We start from the raw sequence: 20,317 nt of genomic DNA, 5'->3' as shown, positions 1-20,317 counted from the left end.
ATGTGAGCTTAACATGTTTTAGTGGATTTTTAAAGTAATCCTATTACACACGAATCTAACAGACAGAGCAAAATTATCATAAAATCAGAAAGAAATAAAATGTATTTAATTTTTGCACTGGTTACATACTTATTGTGTCTTAGCGCAATACGCTAATATAATTTCTTGTATAAAATTTATACTATTTCTAATTAATTAAACTCGAATAGTTTTTATAACTCTTAATGTTCATGTTGTCGTTATGACTTTATGTGCATGACTACGTTTCCTACACTACAACGAATAAAATTAACGGTTTTAACGCTTGCTGTGACATTTCATGTGTTTGTTAATGACATATATGGTATCCCAAGGATGATTTATAATATATATTTTTAATATAACTAAGAATTGCTTCCAGGTCTGAACTAAGTATATATATTCTTGTATAATACAAGTTATAACGGTGAAATGTAAAGGCCGTTCTTTAAGGTAAGGACATAAATATTGCATTTAACGCCTCTAATTTTGAATATATTTCGAGGCCTTAAGATGTCGTTTAGCATTTACGCTCAATATCAAAAGTCAAATAAAATTTAAACAGCTGAACAACATATTTTCACTTAACAAAGTAAACTGACATTTTTGACGTATTCCAATAATTATAACTGATTTTGTTTCTGTGCGCTGGGACTGGCTGTCTGATAAAATTCAACCATTTTAGCTAGAAAGTCAGTAAATGATCTGTATACTCTTAAAGATGCAAGTTTTATAGAGATTGAAAGTTCACGTATCAGAAACGTTCGTCTCAACGCACGTAAAATCACGTTAATTATTAACTTCCCAACTTACTCTTTATGTGTTTTTATTTTATTTTATGTCAGTATGAAATCTTAGAGCACAGTGTTATTATGAATAACCAATACATTTGTGTGTTATAATTTCTAATGTTATGCTTAGTTCAGTTCCATATGTTTTTACATTATATGTGACTCTTTTTAATACTCAGATGCTTGATTGTTTCTTGTGAACAAAAGAAACGACTGGAACACGATAATTATGTATTTTTGTAGGTTTTCAGGTTAAGATGTTTTTGTTAAATAAAAATTAGGATTATCATACACATTACAAGATAATTTCAGCCTTAAGATTGTTATAGTAATTCAATAAAGTATTAACACGGATTCATGCTGCTGAACAGCTTGTTTGTTTTTTACCCTAATTTACCAATCCTCATCACGTGCCTTAAAAATACTATTATCCTAATGGAGATATAAAGAACCGAAATTTTATAATTTTCTGCTAAATCTATTTTAAACATTTCATTCAGATCTACAGAACCAAAAAGGCCTACAAACGTACCAAAATGCATGACTTATAGGGAGAAAGAAGTGTCTTTCAAAGGTACAGTAAAATTACAGTGAAAAATACTCTGTATTGAAGTTGTTTTTTTATATTCGCCTGATATAAGATTTTTGATATAAGACCATAATACGTATTCAGCAAACTTGAGCCTTTGCGACGTTTCTTAAAACCAGTACACAAGTTTAACAGCTATTCACTTTTCTTTAAATACGTATATTAAAATTTAAGTACAGTTTGAAAAAGACAACTCATGAACATTTTATTTTAAAATTATGTAAGCCAGTACAAATATAATTTGTACTTATAATTCAAACATACAAAAAATTTAATAAAGAAACAACTCATATTTTGATTTTTCCTCCAAAAATCTTGGTAGATTCCTTCTTCTTTATAGAAAGATTCATTATAAATCCCTCCTCAAGAAATTACAAATTAAATTTCAGCAGTGTAATTTACACAGTAACACCTTAACTAGATCGAGTTAGAACAGAGTACACTTTAAACACATAAACTTGAAAAATACGTGTTTTTTTTTTACTGAGAGCCAGCGAAAATAGTCTAATGTTTCTGTAAAATTTTATTACTGAATATTACGATGACCAAATTAATATTTAATATCAAACTTGTTTAAATCTTTTATACTTATATTCCTGCGTATATATATATATATATATTTTTTTAAAATTAATTATATTCAAGTGGTTGTTATGAATGTTTAGTTTTTTTGTAATGATATATTTGAACATTTATGCTGAAATTATTGTTTAAAAACACTGGATCATTTTCTCTTATGATATGAACGGAAAGAAAAAATTGCACTTAAAAAGGTTACATAATTGACGTATTTCAGTTTTATTTCGCAATATATTTTCTATTTACTGTGATCCCTAAATGTTTCATATTTGAAGAATTATTGTTCTTTGGGTATATGACGAATACACCTTTTAACCTAATGTAAAAATTAAACAGAACAATATAGGAGTTTTAAAGATATATACACATAAGTTATGTATAAATAGTAAAAGTCTTATTGTTGTTAGGTTCCAAGAACTTTCTTTTTTTTTTATTAGATTCAAAAGTCTAATTTTATGGTTTTAATATATCCAAATTGCACATTTTGTGTTCACTAATATAACTGAAATTTCTGGGGTTTTACGATATATATAGACATGTTTTGTATAAATAGTAAAAGTCTTATTATTGTTAGATTCCAAGAACTTTCTTTCTTGTTTTTATTAGATTCAAAAATCTAATTTTATGGGTTTAATATATCCAAATTGCACATTTTGTATTCCCTAATATAACTGAAATTTCTATCTTGAAGACTGTTGTTTGTACAACTTATTCCGGAGTAAAAAAAAAAATCTTCTATCAAAATATAAAACACTAAATACTGTTATTGTTCAGTAAAGAAACTGGTGACAAGGTGACCGTTGTGAGTGCATCTCAGTCACTTAGGTACCGAAATATTATGGGTGGATAAGATGGGAACAGCGCACGTTCGTGAAGCAAGTGAATGCGCAGGAGGAAAGAAGATATAGGCAATGGCGGTATACTCACACTTTTACGAGGCCTCCGCTCAGCAAACGCGAAGGTCATGTGCTTCCTCCATCAGCCCATGAGCAGGCGTTTTGGAATCCTGCGATGTTTCTGTTTGCCGTGTTTCGTGTTCATCAAGTCAAACATCACCATTTAGATTTGGCGGGACGGTCTAACTGCTTGGGAATCAGCCAAATATTGTCAAATTGTCCTCTAAACTTAGCAACAGAAGTCGCACTGCTCCCTTCCACGTTAGAAAACTCACTCGCTCGCTCATTCTCTTTCTCTCACATTCAATGTTTGAAGCACTATTGGCGTTGTGCCAATACTACTCAGCACGAGCACACTTCTACAGCGACGCCTAGTGAGCATGAGTTTAATTAGAACAATCGCACACATTTTGTTCCACGTTTCAAAACTGTATTAGCTTTTAGAATATTAATATTTAAAAATTGTTTTTAGTAAGACATTCATTTGTTGTTGTTTTTTTATATTCATTATCTTTCTGGGATTGACAATGAGACAATAACAACCGAAATAAAATATCAGCGCCACCAATCTTTCGTCCTGATAAAAGAAAACAGTAATTGCGACAAGGCTGAAACAATATTTCAATCGAACGCGAAGAAGAAATACATTATTGGGCAAATCACATACAACAAAAGACCCAGTAAGGAATCAGCAATTATGTGAAATATTACAGCTAATATGGCAGCTTATGTTACTGTTATAGCAATAATGAGGCTGAACCATCTACGATGTTCTTGGCCAACCAGGTTTCCCGCCAAACTCGCCTGCCATTCAAGTCGCCAGCTTCGTTAAAATTGCTCCAGAGGAGGGGTTCTCATTCACGCGACGAAACACTGAGTCGCTCAGGTTTCTGCGAAGTTCTCAGAGATTGGCCCTTGTTTCTGATCGGTTCGTGCTTCTATTTTCTAACGTGAACTACCCCCGTGGGACTACTGAAATATTTGTTATATAAAGTATTAAATATGAATTCAAGTTGGAAAATCAGGGATAATGTGTTTACTTAATAGTTGCACAAAGCGTAATAAAACCTATGTAATTGTTAAGAGGTTTAATGTCGAACTTCTTTATCAGGAACGGTCACAAATTGAACTTGTAAATACATAAGAAAAACATTACACTATCATAAGAATCAAATTTTAAGGTCATTTATAAAAAGAGTTCATAACCGAATAAGGCAAGACCAGGTTTGTAAAGAAAAACAAGAGTACAGAAAGCATGAGGGATTATTTGAGTTGTTTATTTGTGTGTGAATGTGTTAAATTATGAAAGCAGTACATATTCAGTGTAACATTTTCCTATCGCCTGACACAACAACAGGTGTTGTAAAAGCTCACTATTTAGTTCCATAGCAATTCTGTTGGTAACACCTTTAACCTGTGTAATGGTAAAATGAAATTATTTTTTGATTTAAAATTTTTGCCTTATTTTTACATGCAATATAAGATAACTAAAAATAACTGTTAATGTACATTAATCAGTTTACTTCTATACACAATAATGACTTCTTTCAAAAATAAATCCTTAATGGTTTTTTTTTGGGTTTTTTTCAGACACTACTATCATTGTCTTCTGACACGGTTTATTTTATAAAGTGAGTGGCCACAGGAGAACTTCCTTCCATTAAATTATATATACAAGTATCTATATAATGTATGTTTATATAAATATTAGATTTCAGAAGGGAAATGGAATATGGACTAGAGCAAGACGATAACCAGAGAAGAAATGTAAGAACACTAAATTTAAAACATGCATGACCATAGAGCAGGAAAAGTAATTTAAAACGTAACTAAATAACCTAAACTATATACAGAATCTATTCATTTATCTAGCATTCAATAAACTCAGTTATGTAACTTCATCCTGCCAACGATAAACGGATTGACTTTAACTATTTTTGCAATCTTAAGTGATTTATTTGGTTTAAAGCGGTGTTTTTAAAATGTGAAAAACACATTTTTTAAGCTTTAGAGCAGAAACAAAACAAGAAAAAACTCCCAAGTCGAAACATGTCGTGCAGGATTGTTTCGAAAAATATTTAACGTTTGAATGAAAAAAAAAAGTTTTATTGAACATTTTATTAACATCATCAAGATAACAATACTGAGAAATTCTCACAGCTGTCTGGTGTTTTGTTTTATTTAATAAAATGTTTTTTCAGCATCCGTGTATGCAGAAGAAAAAAAAGATGGGATCAGTGATCAAAGATCATTATATGAATGAGTATGTCTCTTATTGGAAATAGACAGGAAAAAAACAATGAAATCTTTCACATCAATGTCGCCCCCCTATCAGTGGGACAGCAGTATGCCTGCGGACTTGTACTGCTAGAAACCGGGTTTCAATACCAGTGATGGGTAGAGCACAGACTGCTCGTTGTATAGTTTTGTGTTCACTAGGAAATAACAACACTTCAATGTCATATCCAAAGAATTAATAGAAACGATATTGTATGCGCTTAGATTTTCTCGAAAAGGTTGCTATTTGATAATAAAAAAAGACAACAGTTTTTTTCTTATATATATATGTAACATGATTATCCCAAGGCACTTCAGCAAATTTATTTGTTATTCTATTGTAATATTTTGACTTTTATGGTATTACTTTTTGAGGGGGAAGATGATTTTAATATTATTAATATTAATAATAATAATATTGAATTTTCTTCATTATTAGCTATAACTCCAAACCATAGGTTGGAGTATTGGAACTAGTTTTTAATAAACATCTTCATACAGTACATCATGACATATCAGAATATCTAAGTAACAACTGTTGAGAAGGGGCTGATATATGAGGTTAAATTTCAAGAACCCTTCGTGAACATTATTGAAGCTGTGAACGTGACATAAGTTGAAATTCAACTTATTAAGGAATGGTTTAATGTAAATGATTATTATTTTATTCTTGTAGTGCACACAATGAGCTTCACCTTATGTGAGGATTATTTTGGAGTCATCAAGATCGTTGTGAACAAATACTTTACCATTGAAACTTGATAAAAAAACAACTAATCGAACTGATTATCAATCGAAATTTTTAAACCACGACTTCATTAAGTCATATGATGTTCGTTAAAAAGTCTTATTTGAGATTTTAGATTAAATATATATATATATATTTCTTGTTTTGAAACAAAAAAATTGCATTCCACTTAGGTTCGAAAAATCAAACGAACAGATAACACTTATCAAGGAAGTTCAAACACATTCAAAAGAGAAGTCACAATATTTTATATGATCAAATAAAAAAGAGAAACAATGAAAAAGAATGAAGAAATTCACATTTTTTTTTCTGGTGGACTCATTTAAGACGTTCATTTATGTATGCAATCATATACAAAGTCAGAAATAACTAGACTATAAAGTTGATTACTATGCTCTGTATCAAAACATAATCTTATAGTCTGAAAGTACTGCTTGTCCACTGAATTCCGTAATTCAAATCTAGGTTACGGTGTAAACCATTTCACACTGTGTGCAAAATATAAACATAGTAAATTGTAAGCGATATATGGAGTTTAGTGTTACAAAGTGATAAAAGGTACCTCAACAGCACGCAATTTAAATAAACTATTTAACCTTAATAAGTTTAAATAAACTATGTACTGTTATTGTCAATTTTCTCATCTTGCAAAATAAAATAGATCATTTACCATCAATAACAACTGGTTAAAACTTCGTGAATAAAAATGTTGAGACCTTTTTTTAAATAAAACTGTTGAAAATACTCGTCTCTGAAAATGGAAGTTCGATTTCAAATACTTATGAATTAGAATGTACTTACGATACTATACTTCAATACAAGTATCTTAGCACGAAAATATATAACAGTAATAATTAAGTAAAAAAAAACATGGGTATAATTATTTTATAGTTTTCAGTAAATAAAGAAATGCAACAATAACCTTGATAGCATTTTAAAAGCATGTAAAAAACATACATTAAGTCATTAATACTGTGAGATTATAAAATCCTTTAAATAAGTAGTGGAATCGTCTTAAATTAATAAACAAAACACAGCGAATCACGTTTTTATCTACTGTGAAAATCTGAGACTTAAATTGTCACATAATGTTTTGTGTTTGTTTTTTTTTTTGTTATGATAGACCTGTTTACATTTACAAGGTCGTGAAGAAGGGAACCTGAAGATGATTTACGTATGTTCAGTTGAATGGAAAATAACATGATATTTTAATTTACTCTATTTCTTACATCATCAAATTTAACCCTAATAAGAAATAAAGCACAGGTTTCCACTCTAAAATTATTTCCACAAGTCCCTGAATAATCTAAACATTAGAGCATTGATTAATTCACTAAATAAATTTTCCATGTAAATAACTATGGAATCAAAATGTTCGTTAACATTTTAACACTTGAACATCATATAAAATATATTTGAAAATGTGAAGCAATATTACTGAATTACGGCTACAGTTAATATCCTTAATATCTAATTTTCTTTTTTTTTAGCTTTGAATTTCGCCAGTGTGAAATTAATAAATTATGTCGTTGATGTTTTCTCTTTGATTTCGAGAAATTTCAAGTATTGAATAAACTAAATGAATTAGTCAAATTGAATATATTTTTATTAAAATTAATGAAATACAATGGTCTTCCTTTAAAAATAAAAGAAAACTTTCATTTAATTATAATAATGTGGGAAATACTTAATCTTATTAGTTCCATTTAAACATATGACACCCTACCCCCTCTGGAAACTCTATAGTAAGCCTCTGAACTTATAACGCTAAAAATCTGATTTTCATACTTCTGGTTGTGAGAGCAAGATATAGCCCACTAAGCAGCTCAGTGCTTAACAACATATAACAAAAAGTACCTGAACATTACATGTGTGCTTCTCTTTAACATTTTATCTCAATGTGTAACATCTGATACATCAATTCATACACAACACTTCGCATTCCGATATCTTTCTATACATATCACCACTTAGCTGTCCATTTACAAATGAAACTTCTTATCTGCCTTCCCTCTCAATACGCACATAACATTACTCAGTTGTCAATACGCACATAACATTACTCAGTTGTCAATTCACACATAAAAATTTTTGTCCGTTTTTTCTCTTCATATATATATATATATAATACCTCTTATTTGTCAATCGTAACAGCACTTTACCAATCGTTTCTCGATAGACAACTCGTTTTATCCTCGCCTAATCAAACGTAATACTCCACTTATAACACATGTAGTTATTTGCTATAACACAATGATTAATATGATATTTACTCATTCCTTAGTTTAGTTCTAGATAGTTCTTTTCTCAGGTCACCACTGTAAACAAGAAATGAATGGAACTGAGAAACAGCAATACGTTTCACCAATATTTCATTTATTACAACCATTGCTTCGTCAGTAAAGACATCGTCTGGAGAAACCATAGTGTTACTAAACAGAATATTTGGGAAACGTACAACTGTTTTAATTTTAGTCACTTCTGTAATTTCACCAAATACCAACGATTTCATGTATTAACTACACAAATAAATGGCGCTGAATGTATATTTTCATAAAGAAAAGTTTAAATAGCGTAAAAACAAAATAAAAGGTACCGAAAATGCAATGAGATTTATAGAAATACACAAATAAGTAAGTAAGTTTAAGATTGGTTAGTAGCCAAAGCTCACAAATTGCTAATACAAGCATAAGGTTCATGTTAACTTAATAGGTTAGAATTGTGTTTACAATTAGTTTTTAAAAGAAATTGTCGTATCGTGTTTTATTTAAAGTCAACTGCTACATGGTATTGCTGTAAATAAAATACTTGTCTATATTACGTAAAATTTTTTTTTCATTCAACTTCTTTAAGATAAAAAGGCAAGCTTGCACATTTATCCACTTCCAAGTTAACACAGATATACTATTATTTAATCATTTGGCCAAATTTTGTGCTAACTGCCTGTTCTAAAGACATTGCACACGACATCTCCTTGAAACTGTAAATTAATTAAATTCAGTAAAATCATCGTGCCTGTTTGATGTGATAGATGAAATGTTCAATCACATTTGGGATTGACTAAACAATGATGTTTATGTGAATAAAATATAAAAGTGTGGTATCATTACTAATAACTATGTTGCGCAACAATAATGGAAACATAGGTTTACTCACGTCTGATGGTTAAGGCAGGCGTGAAAGAAACTACCTGTAAACAATTACTTGAAATTGCCGTTATCGACAGATTCTTCCATGTGTAAGAAACGGGACATATGCACCACATAACTACCGTTATTCTATTTTCGTTTCACTTCAATAAATCCCTGTTGTTGTGGGTCCAACTGGCTTGACACACAGATCCAAGCTGACAACTGCGCACAGGGGTCACGCCACGTGGACTAGCAAGCGGTCATTTAGCTAATCTTCAGTAGGTACGTACCGAGGAAGGTCTGGAGAGATGACAGAAAGGAAAGCTACACGCCATGTCTGCGCCAGAACTATCAACATAGAGATGGAGATTCGTCAGGATGGGTGGGGTCGACCCTGAGATCTATGAGCTACATTCCAGCCCGGGCTCCTACCCTAGGGGGGGAAAAAAGAGAGAGAATAAGCATTTATGAAAATGGTAACTCCTCACTAGTGGTTGACAGAAATATCTTTTTTTTAAGTTGATTTTTCTATAAAGGTTCCCTCTGATCATGCTGGATTTCTCTGGTTTAATCCTCATATTGTGTGTAACTAACTCATACAGGAATGTATGTGTGACTTCGAATACAAGTTAGTTAGAGACAGAGACACAGATGGGGTGGAAAACATAGGGGTTTTATATATATTTAAAAAAATATATGACTTAGAATAATTCAAAAAATTGAATACAGTTGCGTCTTGTTAATCATTCTGGTTGTCTTCATTTTATATACATATATAAATCAAATATCTTTATATCAACAGCTTCTACAGTAGATAAGATTTAAAAAAATATATTATGTTGTACTTTGCCGCCTTTGTGGCAAGAAGATTACTAAAATTTTTCAAAACCATATCGTCGGCAAGTGTGTGTGCGTGTTTTTCTTATAACAAAGCCATATAAGACTATCTGCGGAGTCCACCGAATGGAATCGAACCCCTTGATTTTAGCGTTGTAAATCCGTAGACTTACCGCTGTACTAGCGGGTGATTCGTCAGCAACTAGATTTGTTTAAAGAAATAATATTAACTTTAAACTACGTTTCAAGTGCACATGCAACAAACAAATTATATATAAAATTGAGCCGAATTAAAAACTCCTACCATTAACCACAAAACAAATAATTTCTAAACTAAATTTATTTGATCTTTCTGGGCGTTACGTATATAAATCTTCATTATGTTTAAATCCTTTTTGTTTAAATTATTTGGTCCTTTATGGGTGTGTGTGTTTCAATACAGTGTTCTAAAAGAAAGGAACACAATATCAGGTGTACCAGTTAGTGTAAGCCACAGTAAACGGAACAAACTGCCAAAAGGTTTTGATTTTAAGAGAAACTTGTTTCGGTACATTTTGCCATAAGACAACGTGAGACCGAGGACGCACAAATGTGTCGAAACTAGTTTCTCTAATATCAATACTTCCATTTACTGTGGTTTCTCAAGAGGAGTTTTCTGTGTTATCTGGGTACGAATGAACAATAACATTTGTATTTCTGGTGGTTCAAGGGGCTTTTGTAAAAGGCTTCACTCTGGTACTTTAGAAGTAATATTTTATCGGAAATTCACCTAAATAAATATTAAGCAACGTAAGCTTAGATAAAGTGCATTTTTATCTGTTGGAGTCAAGTTTTTAGTCCACCTAATATTCAAGATCGAAGTCCATGTTGTGCTATTTTCTTTAGCATTATACAGTTGCAAATGTAGTGGTAGTGCACCCACCTTATTGTCAAGAGCTGGTTTTATTCGCGACATGGTAAAATATTCTAAATTGTAATTCTGTCCCAGAATGGAGAATGAATCGAAAAAAATAAATAAAATGAAAGTAGGGCTAACATCGCATACCTTAATACAATCGTGGTTGATTCCATACCGCAAGGTTTTAACCCGTTTTCTTTAAATATTGAAGGTGGATTTATTATGTTTCGAATATTTTCAACTTCTCAAAAGCAACATAATAATAATTATAGGAAACAGCAAATGAACATTAAAATAATTCATGTAGCTGTTAACTATGTCCAGATTAAAAAAGCGACCTTGTTAAATGTAAGTACATTTCATTTATACACAGTGGATAAATGTAAGTTTGTTTTGAATTTCGCGCAAAGCTACTCGAGGGCTATCTGCGCTAGCCGTCCCTCATTTTGCAGTGTAAGACTAGAGGGAAGGCAGCTAGCCATCACCACCCACCGCCAACTCTTGGACTACTCTTTTACTAACGAAGAGTGGGATTGACCATCACATTATAACGCTCCCATGGCTAAAAGGGCGAGCATCTTTTGCACGACGGAGATGCGAACCCGCGACCCTGGGATTACGAGTCGCACATCTTAATCCACCTGGCCATGCCGGGCCGATAAATGTAAGCTTAGTTGCGTCGAATTAGTTTTGGGAATTTTTGCTGAAACAATAATTAGATGTATTTGCTTGTAGTGTATTTTTATTTTTATCAACAAGTTACATAACTGACTATTCTCACACTGTTCATATCTGAGGGTCGCGGGTTCGCATCCCCGTCGCACCAAATATGCTCGCCTTTTCAGGGAGCGTTATAATGTGACGTACAATCCAACTATTCGTTGGTAAAAGATTAGCACAGGAGGTGGGTGGTGATGACTAGCTGCCTTCCCTCTTGTCTTACACTGCTAAGTTAGGAACGGCTAGCGCAGATAGCCCTCGAGTTGCTTTGCGCGAAATTCAAAACAAACAAACAAACAAACACACTGTTCATAACGAGAAGTCTAGCCTCGGATCCTAGGGCTATAAGGCCGTAAACTTACCATTGTCTCACTGGGAAGTTTAAATACTACGTTTTTCTGTGCTTATTGCTTGTTTAAGAATATCATCTTATAAAACAATCCTTGAAGTATTTCCATGTTTTATTTTAGAATTTCGCGAAAAGCTAAATATATCCGATCCTTTGTATAAGCTCACATATTAGATAATTAGAAGAAAAACATCCACCGCCAACTCTTGTCTTATCAAATAGTGGAGGGCCCGGCATGGCCAAGCGTGTTAAGGCGTGCGACTCGTAATCTGAGGGTCACACGAAACATGCTCGCCCTCCCAGCCGTGGGAGCGTTATAATGGTACGGCCAATCCCACTATTCGTTGGTAAAAGAGTAGCCCAAGAGTTGACGATGGGTGGTGATAACTTCCCTCTAGTCTTACACTGCTAAATTAGGGACGCCTATCGTAGATAGTCCTCGAGTAGCTTTGCACGAAATTCATAAAACATCAAATAGTGGAATTTGATTGTCACCATAATTAAAAGCGACATGTGGAATGTGTCTTTGAAACAACGGGTTGCGAACCACGAACATTGAGATTTATAGCCCAACCACGCTAATAATGGGCCATGCCCATACTGGAAGTGTTTCTTATTACCGTTTAGCTTGTAGCTAAATATTGAACACAAATGCGGTTTTTTGTTGTAGTTTCGATGTTTCTTTGATAACGTTTTTATTATTTAACTATGATAGTAATTAAATAAGTATATTCAATCTAAAATAGCTATAGATGACGAAATCGGATACATCTCAGGCTCAGGCGTAACCTTTTATAATTTTGAACTGCGGATCAGATGAAAAAACAAACTGCACCATTGATGCTAATTCGGGGTGGAGAGGGGTGGACACTCTACCCAATCTTAAATCTTCTTCTTTTTAAAAAAACGTAAAACGTCTGTTTAATGGTCTTTGTTTATGGGAAATTACTAATGTTAATATATTCAAATTACAAATACAAAATTCATCCCTCTTTTATGTGTTCCTTATAACCCTCTGACACTTTCGTAGCTATTACAATTTATGTGTGAATTCCAAAACGCCATAGAAATTTATACAGAAACTGAGACTGAATCTTGCTCCCCCCCCTTACGATTTTACCAATATAGCAGCCCTCTGAAGAGCAACTCGTAACCAATAGCGGGATTGACTGTTATTCTTATTTCGCGTTCACATTCGAAAGCGTAAAAGGTGTTTGGTAAAACCCATGTATCTTTAGTCAAAATAATCGAGGTCTGACTATGAAAAATTGTAAATGATAGTTAAACAAAACTGAATTAATAGTAGTGAGATAGTTTTGTTTTGTTTTAATTTCGCGCAAAGCTGCAAGAGGGCTATCTGCGCTAGCCGTCCCTAATTTAGCAGTGTCCCTAATTAAGAGTAGAGGGAAGGCAGCTAGTCATCACCACCCACCGCCACCTCTTGCGCTACTCTTTTACCAACGAATAGTGGGATTGACCGTCACGTTATAACACCCACATGGCTGAAAGGGCGAGCATGTTTGGTGTGACCGGGATTCGAACGCCTTAACACACTTGTTCATGCCGGGTCTAGTGAAATAGATAAAAGCATTTATCACAGCTGTTCCATTGTAATGCCACTCTTTAATCTTTTATTATTTTTTCTTTTATATTCCAACTATATTTTGCAACTAGTTTATATAAAGCTAAACGTTAACTTACTTATATTATTAATCGATATTAAAAACATACTTTATGTTCACACTTACTGGTCAATAACAAACATGAGGTTAAAGAGGATTTAAAAGATAAGCGCCATCTTCTGCTAAAAAAAGAGTTAAACAGTTTATTTTCAACCTATTGACACTGAACATTCTATTGCACAATTTTTGTGGCCTGGCATGGCCAGGTGGTTAAAGAACCAGACTCATAATCTGAGGGTCACGGGTTCGAATCCCGGTCGCAACAAACATGCTCGCCCTCCCAGCCGTGATGGCGTTATAATGTGACGGTCAATCCCACTATTCGTTGGTAAAAGAGTAGCCCAAGAGCTGGCGGTGGTAGTGATGACTCTGCCTTCCCTCTACTATTACACTGCTAAATTAGGGACGGCTAGCGCAGATAGCCCCCTCGAATAGCTTTGCGTGTAATTCAAAACAACCAATCCAAACAATTTTCGCCGAAATTGATTTTAAAATTAGTATATATATATATATATTAGTACATTTTAAATAACATACTTCAAGAAAATGGGATAGACTGATCAGGTGTTTCGCATTCCATATTTTAAAAAAAACGCCGTTCTTGTAACATTGGATAAAACAATAGCAACATATTTACATACACATATGTATGAAAGTCGATTAGTAACGTCGTCTTCACACGGTAAGAAGTAAAAGTTTTGCGTCGTGAAATGTGGATGTTCTATATGTAATAAAAACTTTAATCGGTTTACTGAATGAATATCTTTTAGCAAAGCAACAGTCGTACGTAAGACTTCAAACGAGACTGTTTTTAAGTTCCAGAAAAACCTCCTGATAAATACAACAAGCACAAATATTATATTTTGTCAGTTCATTTAAACCGTAATTTTATTCAAGATATCATAATAATAATAATATAATATGTATATTTATAAGACAGAGTGAAACGTATGAGGCGATTGTTAACTGCTAATTATTTTCATCGTTTTCAGTTTATCTGTTTTGTATGTCTTTATTAATACATAACAATGCAGTGAATAAAGAAGGAATTGCGTGTATGTATGTTTTCTTACAGCAAAGCCACATCGGGCTATCTGCTGAGTCTATCGAGAGGAATCTAACCTCTGATTTTAGTGTTGTAAATCCATAGACTTTCCGCTGTACCAGCGGTGGACACAGAATTTAGTCCCAGAGCACTGTGTTATTTTAGATATATGTAAGTAAGAATATTATTTGCCAAATTAGCTCTTACATTATTATCTCTTTTCCAGTAAAAAAACAACAACATTATTTCTACGTTTTTCTTCAAATCTAAAGAAACCCTATAGAGGTGTAAATAAACATATTATTTGTTAGTATACTAAACATATACAATTTTAAAAAAATGAATTGTTTCTGAAGTGTTGCGTTCTATTTAACAACTTGTAGATTTCTTGAAGTTGAATATTGAATAGTGGTAATATATAAACGAGTGTTTATTTATCCAGAATCACGTGATCAATTACAAAAAAAAGTACCGACAAAAAAAGTTCTTATAAACTTAGTTTCGGATAAACCTTCAACTCTGTGTATCGAATGACAAAAAATATTTACAGTAAAAAAGATTTGGCCTTTCAGAGACTACAAGATATCAAGTTTATCAATGGAAGAAACTCCCTGCAGTGGGCTTATTGGAACTAAAGAGGAAGAGGGGGGGAATTAAGTGATATGTTCCCCTAATGCGTTAACAGTTCTTCATCGCAGTTCAGTGCTTCCGGTCACGTGCATTTCCACAGAAAATAGGTCACTTGATTACTAATCGGTTAGTTCGTTCTGGAATCAAATTTACTTGAGAACAAGCACTACCATTTATGTATATCTAGATGTTGTATTTCCTCAGTTATTCAGTAAATAATGATTTATATAACACGCCAACTTCCTTCTCCTTCGCTAGCTTTCATTGCTTTTAATTTAGAACACTATCTTGGTTTTAACTGACAATTACAGCAAGTACTGACCTAAAAGTAGGTTTCAAAATTACATCTTTGGCATACTGCCTGACACTCCTGTTGTATAACTTAATTACACCGTATGTATTACCTTCCATAACTCCACGTTGCTTCCGCGATGGTTCTTGATTGTATAGTGACTTTAGATTAAAGACATGGAGTGTCTTTGTCGCCTTTGGGTAAGGCTGGGTGTGCTATAATTATGTTCGGTGAAAATAGACTCTGTTATGTGTTTACTGTGAATTATGTCCTTTACCTTTAATAACATTACAACCAACTCTTTGATTTATCAATGTGTAGCAGTTGTTTCCTATTAGACATCCTATCCCACCTTTTCTTATACACTTTGTAATATCAGTATTTATGTTTTATTACAAGTTGACTGGTATAAATTATTGTAATTTTACGCTGCATGTCCTGTTATGGTGTTAAGTATACGTAGAGTAAATAGTTTACTGTGTATAGCATCAAAATTAAACAGTTGGTGACACAAAAATGGCTGAATGCTATTACATTCCAGCTCCCCTGAAGATCTTGCTCGTTCGACAGTATTAAGTATTGTTTAAATAAACTGTCCTTTCTTCTTTTTTTTTACAACAAGCAAACAAATTAAATAGTGCCAGCAGTTTCATAAAAAACTCCAAAGTTAAAAAAATGCACAATCTGTAAGTGATAATAACATAGCAGGATTTTAAAAAGAAATGCAAAAAAATACATCAAGCTCAAAGTGGTTACAATGGTTTAAAATTAAAAATAGTCGTAATACACAACTCACTACCTACAGTGATTAGATTAGACTCAGTTCAAAATCATTGTAAGAAAACCAAAACAAAAGTGGGTAGTTCAAGTGATAACCAAGACATTTAAACTGTGTGTTTAGAAAACAGCAAACATTTAATTATGCAGTTTCTGGAAGCGATTATATATTGTGTAACTCTTCAATCACCTGATTCCAAACATAGTTAAAGATACAAAATAAATAGTTGGAAACCTATGCAGTATTTAATTTTACTGTGTTTCTAAAAACACATTATGAAGCTGTAACAGACGAAACACATACAAACTGTAAGTTTTGAAATTAATATATTAACACAAGAATTAATTCAATATTACAGCAAGAAGTGACGATAATTATGTATACAAAACCCTACCTAAATACATGTAACATATATAAAGGCTAAGTAATATATTCATATGATTAACCTAAAGTTTATTATTCTTTAAAGTTATAATTAAATGAATAATAACAATAAATAAAATATATTTATTTCTAGACATATCTTTAGTGGGAATTAAAAATACTGTTCCTCTAGAGTAATGTTCTTGTTGTTGGTTTTTTTACTTGGAAGACTACTTGGTAGAGTTTAAGTTGAGATGAAACATGTTTGTGTCTCAACGTGTTGTTGCGCAAAACTAAGGTTTGTCCGTGCAGTACCAACAGTATTGATAAAATCCCCAAATTTCATTTTCATAATCATACCGCTTATCCATCAGAGTAGAGGGCGTATTATCTCACCACTTTTAGGTGGTTTCACTAATAGGGGTGCCTTCGATAAATTAAAAAAATATATATATTCTGACAGTAAGCGAATGTCGATAGCATTAATGTTCCAAGTGAAGACGCAAATAACAAGTTTTAGAAAAAAATCGAACTGTATGAAAAACTTAAATAATATAACACATTACATGGTATTCTTCAACTCAATAAGTAACAAATTAAAAACGTATAAAATTTAGTAGTAAAATACGTATTAGAGGAAATGTGAAATCTGTGAAATTTTCGTAAGCCTTATTAATAACCCTGGCTTACGTCCTTCCCGAGGATGCTGTAGTGACGTGAAACGTGTGTAGCAGGAAGACAGAAGTGTCGCTAACATCCTATTCTTCTATTTCCTCTTCACAAGTTCTTCCCCGCTCTTACAGCAAGTCTGCGGATTTACAACGCTAAAATCAGGGGTTCGATTTCAGTCGGTGGACTCAGCAGATAGCCTGATGTGACTTTGCTATATGAAAACACACACACACACCTCTTCACAATGGAATACTTAACCGAATTGCATGAAACTTAATACAAACTTACAAAATATTTTCTGATATACGTATCTTGCTATACCATTTTTTAGGTATTTAAATAATACCGAATTTTGTCAACCACATTTTTTCTGACATAACCAGTTTTAACAAGGCCCTTCAATACCTAGCTCATCAGGTTGTAATACAACAGGTATAGTAATGGCCTATACGCTGTACGCATCGTCAGATTGTAATAAAAAGCAACTGTAACTTAATCGTGTAAGTGAGACAGTGTCGTAAAATTAACCCATTCAAAATAGTTTAATAGTTTGTTTTTCTGTTGATGGTCAGAAAGTTGTTTCATACGTTCTGTCAGTTAAATGGTATCCATTAACATAATTTTTCGTACTTTATCCTACCAATTGCAGTAGTTTCAACTACTGGCTATAAATTAACTGTTTAAAATTTATTGCTACCCATTAACACAGTGGTATGTTTGTGGACTTAAACACTAAAAACCGGGTTTCGATACCCATGGTAATCAGAGCACAGATAGCCAATTGTGTAGCTTTGTGGTTATCTTCAAACAAAGCAATCAAGATTTATCACTGACCTAGGACTGTGTATTGGTAAATGAAAGTTAAACAGAAACTTCACTAACGTTTCTTAACCCCAAAATATCGAGGCGAAAATTGCAGAAATTAATGAGAATTTCAGATAATAAAAATGCTTTCAACGATAATATAAAATTAGAGTTTTCGAGTAATACAAAACTTAGAGCTTCACTTCAAAATTAGTTTTCCCTAGTTTGCGTTTAGATTTTGGTGAAAGTCCTCTGCTTTTTGGCAAAGAAATTTAGGCTTAGGAGACCTGTTTTCACTGCTAAAATGCGTTTGAAGGTATGTTTATCCTACTCTTAGTAGTAAAGTGCAAAGTTCGTAGGTGTGTTGTTTGTAAGAAATACAAAAGTTGTGAATGCAGTAACGATGAGGCCTCCCGTTGATGTTAAAGAAATCATAAAATGAGGTCGTCCAAAAACTATAATTCAATCAGAAGAAGACCGGAAAACTAATTGAAGGTAAAACACTTTTTTTTCGAAACCAGTTCCACTTCTTTAGGTCGTTCAGTGGTTGACAGGCTTAGATATGATTCATCAGACTTCAACCGATGAAACTGAGACAAATTGTTGAAGAACCTTTTTAGTTTGTTCTCAAAGTATTCTAGATGTCATGTCTGTGTTTAAAACTATTCTTCCAGTGCAAACAATATCAAAATGGAATAATCCTGAGTAAATAGACTTTTCATTAACACTAAAATAAATTTTCGAGAGTTTCATCGTTTGATTTTTCGAAGAAAGAGATAACCCTAAATACAAAATTATGAGAAATTTGTAAACTGAATTTTATTTTACTAAGAGCTACCATTACAACGATCGCCTCTCAATTTTATAGCTAAAATGTTTTAAATTAAAAGCCTTTCTAGAGTCTTCTTCAAACCACAAACAGTAAAAGTGATATATATATAAATAAAAACCATTAGCAACAAGATACAACTGTGTCAAAGCGATGTAATGTAAAAACCGTACACTACCTTCATTTGTATTATAATTAGTAACTCGTCTCGATTATAAAACTTACCTTTAATTATTACAAATTACGCTTTTATATTATACATATATGACTCTACTCTTACTGCATATAAAACAAACACAACTATTGCAATCACTTATTTTAAAAAAACCGATTCCACAAAGGTCGCGCTTATTGATAATGTGTAAGATGGCTACGAGTTTGCTGCTTTACCGGAAAAACGAAAAATATCATATGAATCGTAGCTTCTCTTTTGATAATGGATAACCAAGTTTTCATTCTATCATCAATCATCGTTTCTTAGATAAAACTGGGCTTCGAAAACAAACGGAAATATAATTTGACATTAACAGGCTTACATTATATATAAACATTTAACGCGTATTCTGTTGTAAAGAATTTGAACCCCCGTCCCACCAAACATGCTCGCCCTTTCAGCCTTGGGGACGTTATAATGTTATGGTCATTCCAACTATTCTTTGGTAAAAGAATAGCCTAAGAGTTGGCGGTGGGTGGTGATGACTAGCTGTCTTCCATCTAGTCTTGCACTGCTAAATTATGGACGGCTAGCGCAAATTGTTCTCGTGTAGCTTTGCACGAAAATCAAAACAAACCAAAAAAATCTACTGTAAAAAAACTGAGCTTATTCATATAAAAAGTTATGAGTTTTGGAATACGTTTCTTTGGATTATAGGGACAAAAGCAAATTAACAAATGTCAAATTCATCATCAGGTTATGTATATATAAATATAAAACGTGATGCACAACAGAAGCTGTACAATCATCTGAAAGAAAGTGATAATTTTTTCTTACCCTACTTTTGTTCTGGCATCTTCATAAATCACGGAAAACAATAATAAAATAAACATAGGTGTTAGACACGAATTATACATAGAAATTCCAAACTTGGTATAATCACAAACTGTGTCAGAAAATGGTTAATGTGACGTAGTAATTGAAACTAGGTAATGTATCAGAAAATGGTTAATGTGACTTAGAATTTGAAAGTACAGATAATGAGAATATAAAAGAATGTACACATTGTTCGACCAATCATAATATTTGTTTAATTAAGCATTCACGTTTCAAATGTATTTTATATCAGACACGGCGACGCTTTAAAACAAAAATATTATGTTCTACCACTGCAAATTCACATATATTGATTTCATGGTTGTTTTGACAATTCATATAAAACATGTGAATGTTTT

At 32.6% G+C, this 20,317-nt stretch overlaps 1 long non-coding RNA gene across 6 annotated transcripts in view; it reads right to left on the bottom strand.

The window, feature by feature from the left end:
* LOC143233175 (uncharacterized) overlaps positions 1 to 20,317 on the bottom strand; it is an 85,425-nt gene that overhangs the window by 43,557 nt on the left and 21,551 nt on the right. For 2 of the 6 annotated variants that reach the window (XR_013018011.1, XR_013018015.1), the window contains exon 2: positions 9,055 to 9,462. This is a non-coding gene — a long non-coding RNA (uncharacterized LOC143233175). The remainder of the gene's footprint in view (positions 1 to 9,054; positions 9,463 to 20,317) is intronic. The other 4 variants (XR_013018013.1, XR_013018016.1, XR_013018012.1 and 1 more) reach the window with 3 other exon arrangements.

This window comes from Tachypleus tridentatus, chromosome 12 (assembly GCF_004210375.1).
Source record: "Tachypleus tridentatus isolate NWPU-2018 chromosome 12, ASM421037v1, whole genome shotgun sequence".
Taxonomy (NCBI): domain Eukaryota; kingdom Metazoa; phylum Arthropoda; class Merostomata; order Xiphosura; family Limulidae; genus Tachypleus; species Tachypleus tridentatus.
Note: the sequence above shows the minus strand (reverse complement) of the source record. Positions and strands in the feature narration are given on the sequence as shown.